This window comes from Mesoplodon densirostris, chromosome 14 (assembly GCF_025265405.1).
Source record: "Mesoplodon densirostris isolate mMesDen1 chromosome 14, mMesDen1 primary haplotype, whole genome shotgun sequence".
Taxonomy (NCBI): domain Eukaryota; kingdom Metazoa; phylum Chordata; class Mammalia; order Artiodactyla; family Ziphiidae; genus Mesoplodon; species Mesoplodon densirostris.
In genome coordinates, this window is record NC_082674.1 from 63699148 (window position 1) to 63711611 (window position 12464).

Below are 12464 nucleotides of genomic sequence, written 5' to 3' on the forward strand. Positions count from 1 at the left end.
TCTCACGTCCTGGAATGCCCTACGTAGGAAAAGGGCGTTTCCCTGAGGGTAATACGGTGCTTCCAGTTCCTGGAGCTGTTGCCGTGCCGAGGAAATCTAGCTCTCCCCAAGGTGGTGTGCAGGGCGTTGCCCTACCCTCAGCATACACGGAGTGACTGACTGGGAAGGGCTGCCGGCCTGGATGCCGCTGAGCAGGCCAGGGGAGCCTCCCGGTATTCAGTGGTCTTGCACGGAATCGGGTGCAAACCGGAGGGCCCTGGGTGTCTTGAACGGCGCACTAGCAAGAAGAGAAAGCAGAACCGCGACCAAGGCCTCTTGGAAAGTGCTGCATGCCTCCGCTTCAGCAGGGCAATAACGCGACTTTCCTCGAGGCAGGGGCTGACGTTCGGTCTCCAGGTAGGTCTAGAGCAGAGCGGCATGAGCTCCCAACCAGGCCCTGGACGCACCGTGTTTTACGAGAGAGCACTCATTTTCTTCCCAGAGCCATGCCTACCGTGACGAGAGGCCCGTCCGAGAGGGTGTCTCTGCGTGTAACTCAAGGCCCGACGGAGGGAACTTTCAAACTGTGCCCTCAGGCCCGCACTTCAAGCCCGACAGGCGGGAAACGTCACCCGGGGCTTCAACAAGGCACAAACCACACAAGGTACACAACGGGCCCTTCCCTGGATCAGCGTGTTTACGCAGGGTGTTCTGAGTGGAGCAAGCGGCCTCAACCAAGGCAGGCTCCCTTTAGGCATGTAAGCGTCTGCCTCTTCCAAACGACCGATGTGTTGCCTGAAGAACTCTGCTTTAGCTGCCGCTGCAATGCAAGCTGACTTTCTCCGTGAGTAGAGCGACTTTCCAACCGAGGTGCCAGAAGGCGTTCTAAGCAGACTATTGCCTCAGTGCAGCTGAGAGAAGGTCAAAGGCGAAAACTTCCAGGGCACGGTGGACCGGCTGGAAACGCGTTCCTGATGCTGTTGGAGTGCCGAGGCATCGTAGCCGTCCCCTTTAAAAGCGCTGCTTGTAGCCCTTCCCTCGGCATACACAGTAGTCCCCTCTCTGAAGGGCCTAGGGGCCTGGGTGTGGCACAGCATGCTCACAGGGGAAGGGGCTTTTCGCAGGGAAAAGGGTGCACACCCAAAGCGCCTAGGCGTCCGGAGAAGGGCAGCACCGTTCAAATAAAGCACCAGAGTGACTAAGACCTCCAAGAGCTTGCTGTATGCTCCGTTCCTGCAGGGCGACTCAAAGCCTTTCTCGAGGCATGCCCTCTCGTGGACGTTCCCTGTAGTCCTACAGCCTGACAGGAGGAGCTCCCAGCACGGCTCCGGAAGCCCCCTGAGAATTGAGAGAAAAATTCCTTCTCTTCCCCGAGCCCCACCTCCCACGCCCGGAGGCCCGTCAGAAACGGGGTTATTCGCCTAGCTCCAAAGCAGCATGAATGGAGCTTTCAAGATGGGAATTCAAGGCTTCTGCCCTCCGGCCCCCACTTCCAGGGAACACGTAGTCCACTCCCTTGGGATTTCTAGTAAGTGCACAGGGACCCTAGCCACGCGCTCGCTCCTGCCCTGAATCCCCTTTTCCTCACAGGGTGCTCTGCATGTAGCCAACTCCCTCATCCAGGGAACCCTCTAGGTCGGCTCCATGGGGCCTTAGCCTCTACCAATGGCCTGCAGGGTAAGAGGAAGCACCGGACTTCCGTGGCAGCGGGAACGCAAGCCGACTTTCTCCTGCAGGTGTGGTGCCCTCGGCTAAGGGTTCCTGGAAGGGCTGCCAAGCAGATGGTTTCCCTAAGTGCAGCTCAGACAAGGGCAATGAGGCAGAGTTCCTTGACAAGTGGCACGTGAGAGAACAGTTTCCCTGGAGCTGTTGCCGTGCCGAGGAAATCTAGCTCTCCCCAAGGTGGTGTGCAGGGCGTTGCCCTACCCTCGGCATACACGGAGTGACTGACTGGGAAGGGCTGCCGGCCTGGATGCCGCTGAGCAGGCCAGGGGAGCCTCCCGGTATTCAGTGGTCTTGCACGGAATCGGGTGCAAACCGGAGGGCCCTGGGTGTCTTGAACGGCGCACTAGCAAGAAGAGAAAGCAGAACCGCGACCAAGGCCTCTTGGAAAGTGCTGCATGCCTCCGCTTCAGCAGGGCAATAACGCGACTTTCCTCGAGGCAGGGGCTGACGTTCGGTCTCCAGGTAGGTCTAGAGCAGAGCGGCATGAGCTCCCAACCAGGCCCTGGACGCACCGTGTTTTACGAGAGAGCACTCATTTTCTTCCCAGAGCCATGCCTACCGTGACGAGAGGCCCGTCCGAGAGGGTGTCTCTGCGTGTAACTCAAGGCCCGACGGAGGGAACTTTCAAACTGTGCCCTCAGGCCCGCACTTCAAGCCCGACAGGCGGGAAACGTCACCCGGGGCTTCAACAAGGCACAAACCACACAAGGTACACAACGGGCCCTTCCCTGGATCAGCGTGTTTACGCAGGGTGTTCTGAGTGGAGCAAGCGGCCTCAACCAAGGCAGGCTCCCTTTAGGCATGTAAGCGTCTGCCTCTTCCAAACGACCGATGTGTTGCCTGAAGAACTCTGCTTTAGCTGCCGCTGCAATGCAAGCTGACTTTCTCCGTGAGTAGAGCGACTTTCCAACCGAGGTGCCAGAAGGCGTTCTAAGCAGACTATTGCCTCAGTGCAGCTGAGAGAAGGTCAAAGGCGAAAACTTCCAGGGCACGGTGGACCGGCTGGAAACGCGTTCCTGATGCTGTTGGAGTGCCGAGGCATCGTAGCCGTCCCCTTTAAAAGCGCTGCTTGTAGCCCTTCCCTCGGCATACACAGTAGTCCCCTCTCTGAAGGGCCTAGGGGCCTGGGTGTGGCACAGCATGCTCACAGGGGCAGGGGCTTTTCGCAGGGAAAAGGGTGCACACCCAAAGCGCCTAGGCGTCCGGAGAAGGGCAGCACCGTTCAAATAAAGCACCAGAGCACTATTTTCCCCCTGGAGAGCAGAAGGCCTGTGGTGTCAAATTTCCCTGAGACAGTGCTCTTCTCTGTCTGCTCTTCACAGCTAGAGTGCCTTCACGGAGAACAGAGTGTCCTTGGAGAAACAGAGAGTGTCCTGTGCATTCCATGCAGCACCCCAGATCACCCACTGCAAAAGGGAAATCTAAACCTCTCTCCACGGTTCAAAGGAACGATCGGATGGCCCAGTCACACATCGAGGCGTTCAGCGGTTTTTCCACTGCCTTCTGGAGAAGTACTGCTGAATCTCTAGTACGCTTTTCCTATGGCACCCACGTCCTCACTGTGTCCCAGGGAACCACACTGTGTACAGGATCACTCTTCCTGGCTGACTGAGCAGCACCATGCTACCTAAGGGCTCCGGATCACCTCTTTGAAAGCAGAGTGAAAGGCAACCCTCTGCTTTTTCTCCAGAGAGCTCGATGGCCAAAACATTCAAAGAATCCAGGTACACAGCACTAGCTGGTCTTTTGTAGGTGACATGTCAGGGGCTCTCAGGGCAGAGCGTGAGCTGCAAAGAAAACACACTTCCCTAAGAGTCCGTTCCGGGTGCACTTACTTGGCGGACCTCTCTCTATGCCACGCACAAACTAGAGAGGCCCTGCAGTTGTCTAAATGTAGATAGATGCCACTGAACACTACTACGCTTAGAGAAGCTGCGAGGACACGTCGCAACCTCCCCAAAGCCTTATGTCCCATAGACCAGCCACACGTTGCACATCACAACTCCCTTGGGTTCAAACTTCATCCGTCAAGTGGCCAGAGTGCCCCCTCTGTCTCTTTTGGCTCGCTGGAAACTGAACGTAATCGGGCAGTTTGGAACGTTCAGATTGGCCATGTTTGTGCATGGTAGCACGTCCCAGCTGTAAGGAGGACCGCTGCAGCCTCCACGCCGCCTGAAATAGAGTGCTGCTGTCAGTCTCACGTCCTGGAATGCCCTACGTAGGAAAAGGGCGTTTCCCTGAGGGTAATACGGTGCTTCCAGTTCCTGGAGCTGTTGCCGTGCCGAGGAAATCTAGCTCTCCCCAAGGTGGTGTGCAGGGCGTTGCCCTACCCTCGGCATACACGGAGTGACTGACTGGGAAGGGCTGCCGGCCTGGATGCCGCTGAGCAGGCCAGGGGAGCCTCCCGGTATTCAGTGGTCTTGCACGGAATCGGGTGCAAACCGGAGGGCCCTGGGTGTCTTGAACGGCGCACTAGCAAGAAGAGAAAGCAGAACCGCGACCAAGGCCTCTTGGAAAGTGCTGCATGCCTCCGCTTCAGCAGGGCAATAACGCGACTTTCCTCGAGGCAGGGGCTGACGTTCGGTCTCCAGGTAGGTCTAGAGCAGAGCGGCATGAGCTCCCAACCAGGCCCTGGACGCACCGTGTTTTACGAGAGAGCACTCATTTTCTTCCCAGAGCCATGCCTACCGTGACGAGAGGCCCGTCCGAGAGGGTGTCTCTGCGTGTAACTCAAGGCCCGACGGAGGGAACTTTCAAACTGTGCCCTCAGGCCCGCACTTCAAGCCCGACAGGCGGGAAACGTCACCCGGGGCTTCAACAAGGCACAAACCACACAAGGTACACAACGGGCCCTTCCCTGGATCAGCGTGTTTACGCAGGGTGTTCTGAGTGGAGCAAGCGGCCTCAACCAAGGCAGGCTCCCTTTAGGCATGTAAGCGTCTGCCTCTTCCAAACGACCGATGTGTTGCCTGAAGAACTCTGCTTTAGCTGCCGCTGCAATGCAAGCTGACTTTCTCCGTGAGTAGAGCGACTTTCCAACCGAGGTGCCAGAAGGCGTTCTAAGCAGACTATTGCCTCAGTGCAGCTGAGAGAAGGTCAAAGGCGAAAACTTCCAGGGCACGGTGGACCGGCTGGAAACGCGTTCCTGATGCTGTTGGAGTGCCGAGGCATCGTAGCCGTCCCCTTTAAAAGCGCTGCTTGTAGCCCTTCCCTCGGCATACACAGTAGTCCCCTCTCTGAAGGGCCTAGGGGCCTGGGTGTGGCACAGCATGCTCACAGGGGCAGGGGCTTTTCGCAGGGAAAAGGGTGCACACCCAAAGCGCCTAGGCGTCCGGAGAAGGGCAGCACCGTTCAAATAAAGCACCAGAGTGACTAAGACCTCCAAGAGCTTGCTGTATGCTCCGTTCCTGCAGGGCGACTCAAAGCCTTTCTCGAGGCATGCCCTCTCGTGGACGTTCCCTGTAGTCCTACAGCCTGACAGGAGGAGCTCCCAGCACGGCTCCGGAAGCCCCCTGAGAATTGAGAGAAAAATTCCTTCTCTTCCCCGAGCCCCGCCTCCCACGCCCTGAGGCCCGTCAGAAACGGGGTTATTCGCCTAGCTCCAAAGCAGCATGAATGGAGCTTTCAAGATGGGAATTCAAGGCTTCTGCCCTCCGGCCCCCACTTCCAGGGAACACGTAGTCCACTCCCTTGGGATTTCTAGTGAGTGCACAGGGACCCTAGCCACGCGCTCGCTCCTGCCCTGAATCCCCTTTTCCTCAGAGGGTGCTCTGCATGTAGCCAACTCCCTCATCCAGGGAACCCTCTAGGTCGGCTCCATGGGGCCTTAGCCTCTACCAATGGCCTGCAGGGTAAGAGGAAGCACCGGACTTCCGTGGCAGCGGGAACGCAAGCCGACTTTCTCCTGCAGGTGTGGTGCCCTCGGCTAAGGGTTCCTGGAAGGGCTGCCAAGCAGATGGTTTCCCTAAGTGCAGCTCAGACAAGGGCAATGAGGCAGAGTTCCTTGACAAGTGGCACGTGAGAGAACAGTTTCCCTGGAGCTGTTGCCGTGCCGAGGAAATCTAGCTCTCCCCAAGGTGGTGTGCAGGGCGTTGCCCTACCCTCGGCATACACGGAGTGACTGACTGGGAAGGGCTGCCGGCCTGGATGCCGCTGAGCAGGCCAGGGGAGCCTCCCGGTATTCAGTGGTCTTGCACGGAATCGGGTGCAAACCGGAGGGCCCTGGGTGTCTTGAACGGCGCACTAGCAAGAAGAGAAAGCAGAACCGCGACCAAGGCCTCTTGGAAAGTGCTGCATGCCTCCGCTTCAGCAGGGCAATAACGCGACTTTCCTCGAGGCAGGGGCTGACGTTCGGTCTCCAGGTAGGTCTAGAGCAGAGCGGCATGAGCTCCCAACCAGGCCCTGGACGCACCGTGTTTTACGAGAGAGCACTCATTTTCTTCCCAGAGCCATGCCTACCGTGACGAGAGGCCCGTCCGAGAGGGTGTCTCTGCGTGTAACTCAAGGCCCGACGGAGGGAACTTTCAAACTGTGCCCTCAGGCCCGCACTTCAAGCCCGACAGGCGGGAAACGTCACCCGGGGCTTCAACAAGGCACAAACCACACAAGGTACACAACGGGCCCTTCCCTGGATCAGCGTGTTTACGCAGGGTGTTCTGAGTGGAGCAAGCGGCCTCAACCAAGGCAGGCTCCCTTTAGGCATGTAAGCGTCTGCCTCTTCCAAACGACCGATGTGTTGCCTGAAGAACTCTGCTTTAGCTGCCGCTGCAATGCAAGCTGACTTTCTCCGTGAGTAGAGCGACTTTCCAACCGAGGTGCCAGAAGGCGTTCTAAGCAGACTATTGCCTCAGTGCAGCTGAGAGAAGGTCAAAGGCGAAAACTTCCAGGGCACGGTGGACCGGCTGGAAACGCGTTCCTGATGCTGTTGGAGTGCCGAGGCATCGTAGCCGTCCCCTTTAAAAGCGCTGCTTGTAGCCCTTCCCTCGGCATACACAGTAGTCCCCTCTCTGAAGGGCCTAGGGGCCTGGGTGTGGCACAGCATGCTCACAGGGGAAGGGGCTTTTCGCAGGGAAAAGGGTGCACACCCAAAGCGCCTAGGCGTCCGGAGAAGGGCAGCACCGTTCAAATAAAGCACCAGAGTGACTAAGACCTCCAAGAGCTTGCTGTATGCTCCGTTCCTGCAGGGCGACTCAAAGCCTTTCTCGAGGCATGCCCTCTCGTGGACGTTCCCTGTAGTCCTACAGCCTGACAGGAGGAGCTCCCAGCACGGCTCCGGAAGCCCCCTGAGAATTGAGAGAAAAATTCCTTCTCTTCCCCGAGCCCCACCTCCCACGCCCGGAGGCCCGTCAGAAACGGGGTTATTCGCCTAGCTCCAAAGCAGCATGAATGGAGCTTTCAAGATGGGAATTCAAGGCTTCTGCCCTCCGGCCCCCACTTCCAGGGAACACGTAGTCCACTCCCTTGGGATTTCTAGTAAGTGCACAGGGACCCTAGCCACGCGCTCGCTCCTGCCCTGAATCCCCTTTTCCTCACAGGGTGCTCTGCATGTAGCCAACTCCCTCATCCAGGGAACCCTCTAGGTCGGCTCCATGGGGCCTTAGCCTCTACCAATGGCCTGCAGGGTAAGAGGAAGCACCGGACTTCCGTGGCAGCGGGAACGCAAGCCGACTTTCTCCTGCAGGTGTGGTGCCCTCGGCTAAGGGTTCCTGGAAGGGCTGCCAAGCAGATGGTTTCCCTAAGTGCAGCTCAGACAAGGGCAATGAGGCAGAGTTCCTTGACAAGTGGCACGTGAGAGAACAGTTTCCCTGGAGCTGTTGCCGTGCCGAGGAAATCTAGCTCTCCCCAAGGTGGTGTGCAGGGTGTTGCCCTACCCTCGGCATACACGGAGTGACTGACTGGGAAGGGCCGCCGGCCTGGATGCCGCTGAGCAGGCCAGGGGAGCCTCCCGGTATTCAGTGGTCTTGCACGGAATCGGGTGCAAACCGGAGGGCCCTGGGTGTCTTGAACGGCGCACTAGCAAGAAGAGAAAGCAGAACCGCGACCAAGGCCTCTTGGAAAGTGCTGCATGCCTCCGCTTCAGCAGGGCAATAACGCGACTTTCCTCGAGGCAGGGGCTGACGTTCGGTCTCCAGGTAGGTCTAGAGCAGAGCGGCATGAGCTCCCAACCAGGCCCTGGACGCACCGTGTTTTACGAGAGAGCACTCATTTTCTTCCCAGAGCCATGCCTACCGTGACGAGAGGCCCGTCCGAGAGGGTGTCTCTGCGTGTAACTCAAGGCCCGACGGAGGGAACTTTCAAACTGTGCCCTCAGGCCCGCACTTCAAGCCCGACAGGCGGGAAACGTCACCCGGGGCTTCAACAAGGCACAAACCACACAAGGTACACAACGGGCCCTTCCCTGGATCAGCGTGTTTACGCAGGGTGTTCTGAGTGGAGCAAGCGGCCTCAACCAAGGCAGGCTCCCTTTAGGCATGTAAGCGTCTGCCTCTTCCAAACGACCGATGTGTTGCCTGAAGAACTCTGCTTTAGCTGCCGCTGCAATGCAAGCTGACTTTCTCCGTGAGTAGAGCGACTTTCCAACCGAGGTGCCAGAAGGCGTTCTAAGCAGACTATTGCCTCAGTGCAGCTGAGAGAAGGTCAAAGGCGAAAACTTCCAGGGCACGGTGGACCGGCTGGAAACGCGTTCCTGATGCTGTTGGAGTGCCGAGGCATCGTAGCCGTCCCCTTTAAAAGCGCTGCTTGTAGCCCTTCCCTCGGCATACACAGTAGTCCCCTCTCTGAAGGGCCTAGGGGCCTGGGTGTGGCACAGCATGCTCACAGGGGCAGGGGCTTTTCGCAGGGAAAAGGGTGCACACCCAAAGCGCCTAGGCGTCCGGAGAAGGGCAGCACCGTTCAAATAAAGCACCAGAGTGACTAAGACCTCCAAGAGCTTGCTGTATGCTCCGTTCCTGCAGGGCGACTCAAAGCCTTTCTCGAGGCATGCCCTCTCGTGGACGTTCCCTGTAGTCCTACAGCCTGACAGGAGGAGCTCCCAGCACGGCTCCGGAAGCCCCCTGAGAATTGAGAGAAAAATTCCTTCTCTTCCCCGAGCCCCGCCTCCCACGCCCTGAGGCCCGTCAGAAACGGGGTTATTCGCCTAGCTCCAAAGCAGCATGAATGGAGCTTTCAAGATGGGAATTCAAGGCTTCTGCCCTCCGGCCCCCACTTCCAGGGAACACGTAGTCCACTCCCTTGGGATTTCTAGTGAGTGCACAGGGACCCTAGCCACGCGCTCGCTCCTGCCCTGAATCCCCTTTTCCTCACAGGGTGCTCTGCATGTAGCCAACTCCCTCATCCAGGGAACCCTCTAGGTCGGCTCCATGGGGCCTTAGCCTCTACCAATGGCCTGCAGGGTAAGAGGAAGCACCGGACTTCCGTGGCAGCGGGAACGCAAGCCGACTTTCTCCTGCAGGTGTGGTGCCCTCGGCTAAGGGTTCCTGGAAGGGCTGCCAAGCAGATGGTTTCCCTAAGTGCAGCTCAGACAAGGGCAATGAGGCAGAGTTCCTTGACAAGTGGCACGTGAGAGAACAGTTTCCCTGGAGCTGTTGCCGTGCCGAGGAAATCTAGCTCTCCCCAAGGTGGTGTGCAGGGCGTTGCCCTACCCTCGGCATACACGGAGTGACTGACTGGGAAGGGCTGCCGGCCTGGATGCCGCTGAGCAGGCCAGGGGAGCCTCCCGGTATTCAGTGGTCTTGCACGGAATCGGGTGCAAACCGGAGGGCCCTGGGTGTCTTGAACGGCGCACTAGCAAGAAGAGAAAGCAGAACCGCGACCAAGGCCTCTTGGAAAGTGCTGCATGCCTCCGCTTCAGCAGGGCAATAACGCGACTTTCCTCGAGGCAGGGGCTGACGTTCGGTCTCCAGGTAGGTCTAGAGCAGAGCGGCATGAGCTCCCAACCAGGCCCTGGACGCACCGTGTTTTACGAGAGAGCACTCATTTTCTTCCCAGAGCCATGCCTACCGTGACGAGAGGCCCGTCCGAGAGGGTGTCTCTGCGTGTAACTCAAGGCCCGACGGAGGGAACTTTCAAACTGTGCCCTCAGGCCCGCACTTCAAGCCCGACAGGCGGGAAACGTCACCCGGGGCTTCAACAAGGCACAAACCACACAAGGTACACAACGGGCCCTTCCCTGGATCAGCGTGTTTACGCAGGGTGTTCTGAGTGGAGCAAGCGGCCTCAACCAAGGCAGGCTCCCTTTAGGCATGTAAGCGTCTGCCTCTTCCAAACGACCGATGTGTTGCCTGAAGAACTCTGCTTTAGCTGCCGCTGCAATGCAAGCTGACTTTCTCCGTGAGTAGAGCGACTTTCCAACCGAGGTGCCAGAAGGCGTTCTAAGCAGACTATTGCCTCAGTGCAGCTGAGAGAAGGTCAAAGGCGAAAACTTCCAGGGCACGGTGGACCGGCTGGAAACGCGTTCCTGATGCTGTTGGAGTGCCGAGGCATCGTAGCCGTCCCCTTTAAAAGCGCTGCTTGTAGCCCTTCCCTCGGCATACACAGTAGTCCCCTCTCTGAAGGGCCTAGGGGCCTGGGTGTGGCACAGCATGCTCACAGGGGAAGGGGCTTTTCGCAGGGAAAAGGGTGCACACCCAAAGCGCCTAGGCGTCCGGAGAAGGGCAGCACCGTTCAAATAAAGCACCAGAGTGACTAAGACCTCCAAGAGCTTGCTGTATGCTCCGTTCCTGCAGGGCGACTCAAAGCCTTTCTCGAGGCATGCCCTCTCGTGGACGTTCCCTGTAGTCCTACAGCCTGACAGGAGGAGCTCCCAGCACGGCTCCGGAAGCCCCCTGAGAATTGAGAGAAAAATTCCTTCTCTTCCCCGAGCCCCACCTCCCACGCCCGGAGGCCCGTCAGAAACGGGGTTATTCGCCTAGCTCCAAAGCAGCATGAATGGAGCTTTCAAGATGGGAATTCAAGGCTTCTGCCCTCCGGCCCCCACTTCCAGGGAACACGTAGTCCACTCCCTTGGGATTTCTAGTAAGTGCACAGGGACCCTAGCCACGCGCTCGCTCCTGCCCTGAATCCCCTTTTCCTCACAGGGTGCTCTGCATGTAGCCAACTCCCTCATCCAGGGAACCCTCTAGGTCGGCTCCATGGGGCCTTAGCCTCTACCAATGGCCTGCAGGGTAAGAGGAAGCACCGGACTTCCGTGGCAGCGGGAACGCAAGCCGACTTTCTCCTGCAGGTGTGGTGCCCTCGGCTAAGGGTTCCTGGAAGGGCTGCCAAGCAGATGGTTTCCCTAAGTGCAGCTCAGACAAGGGCAATGAGGCAGAGTTCCTTGACAAGTGGCACGTGAGAGAACAGTTTCCCTGGAGCTGTTGCCGTGCCGAGGAAATCTAGCTCTCCCCAAGGTGGTGTGCAGGGTGTTGCCCTACCCTCGGCATACACGGAGTGACTGACTGGGAAGGGCCGCCGGCCTGGATGCCGCTGAGCAGGCCAGGGGAGCCTCCCGGTATTCAGTGGTCTTGCACGGAATCGGGTGCAAACCGGAGGGCCCTGGGTGTCTTGAACGGCGCACTAGCAAGAAGAGAAAGCAGAACCGCGACCAAGGCCTCTTGGAAAGTGCTGCATGCCTCCGCTTCAGCAGGGCAATAACGCGACTTTCCTCGAGGCAGGGGCTGACGTTCGGTCTCCAGGTAGGTCTAGAGCAGAGCGGCATGAGCTCCCAACCAGGCCCTGGACGCACCGTGTTTTACGAGAGAGCACTCATTTTCTTCCCAGAGCCATGCCTACCGTGACGAGAGGCCCGTCCGAGAGGGTGTCTCTGCGTGTAACTCAAGGCCCGACGGAGGGAACTTTCAAACTGTGCCCTCAGGCCCGCACTTCAAGCCCGACAGGCGGGAAACGTCACCCGGGGCTTCAACAAGGCACAAACCACACAAGGTACACAACGGGCCCTTCCCTGGATCAGCGTGTTTACGCAGGGTGTTCTGAGTGGAGCAAGCGGCCTCAACCAAGGCAGGCTCCCTTTAGGCATGTAAGCGTCTGCCTCTTCCAAACGACCGATGTGTTGCCTGAAGAACTCTGCTTTAGCTGCCGCTGCAATGCAAGCTGACTTTCTCCGTGAGTAGAGCGACTTTCCAACCGAGGTGCCAGAAGGCGTTCTAAGCAGACTATTGCCTCAGTGCAGCTGAGAGAAGGTCAAAGGCGAAAACTTCCAGGGCACGGTGGACCGGCTGGAAACGCGTTCCTGATGCTGTTGGAGTGCCGAGGCATCGTAGCCGTCCCCTTTAAAAGCGCTGCTTGTAGCCCTTCCCTCGGCATACACAGTAGTCCCCTCTCTGAAGGGCCTAGGGGCCTGGGTGTGGCACAGCATGCTCACAGGGGCAGGGGCTTTTCGCAGGGAAAAGGGTGCACACCCAAAGCGCCTAGGCGTCCGGAGAAGGGCAGCACCGTTCAAATAAAGCACCAGAGTGACTAAGACCTCCAAGAGCTTGCTGTATGCTCCGTTCCTGCAGGGCGACTCAAAGCCTTTCTCGAGGCATGCCCTCTCGTGGACGTTCCCTGTAGTCCTACAGCCTGACAGGAGGAGCTCCCAGCACGGCTCCGGAAGCCCCCTGAGAATTGAGAGAAAAATTCCTTCTCTTCCCCGAGCCCCGCCTCCCACGCCCTGAGGCCCGTCAGAAACGGGGTTATTCGCCTAGCTCCAAAGCAGCATGAATGGAGCTTTCAAGATGGGAATTCAAGGCTTCTGCCCTCCGGCCCCCACTTCCAGGGAACACGTA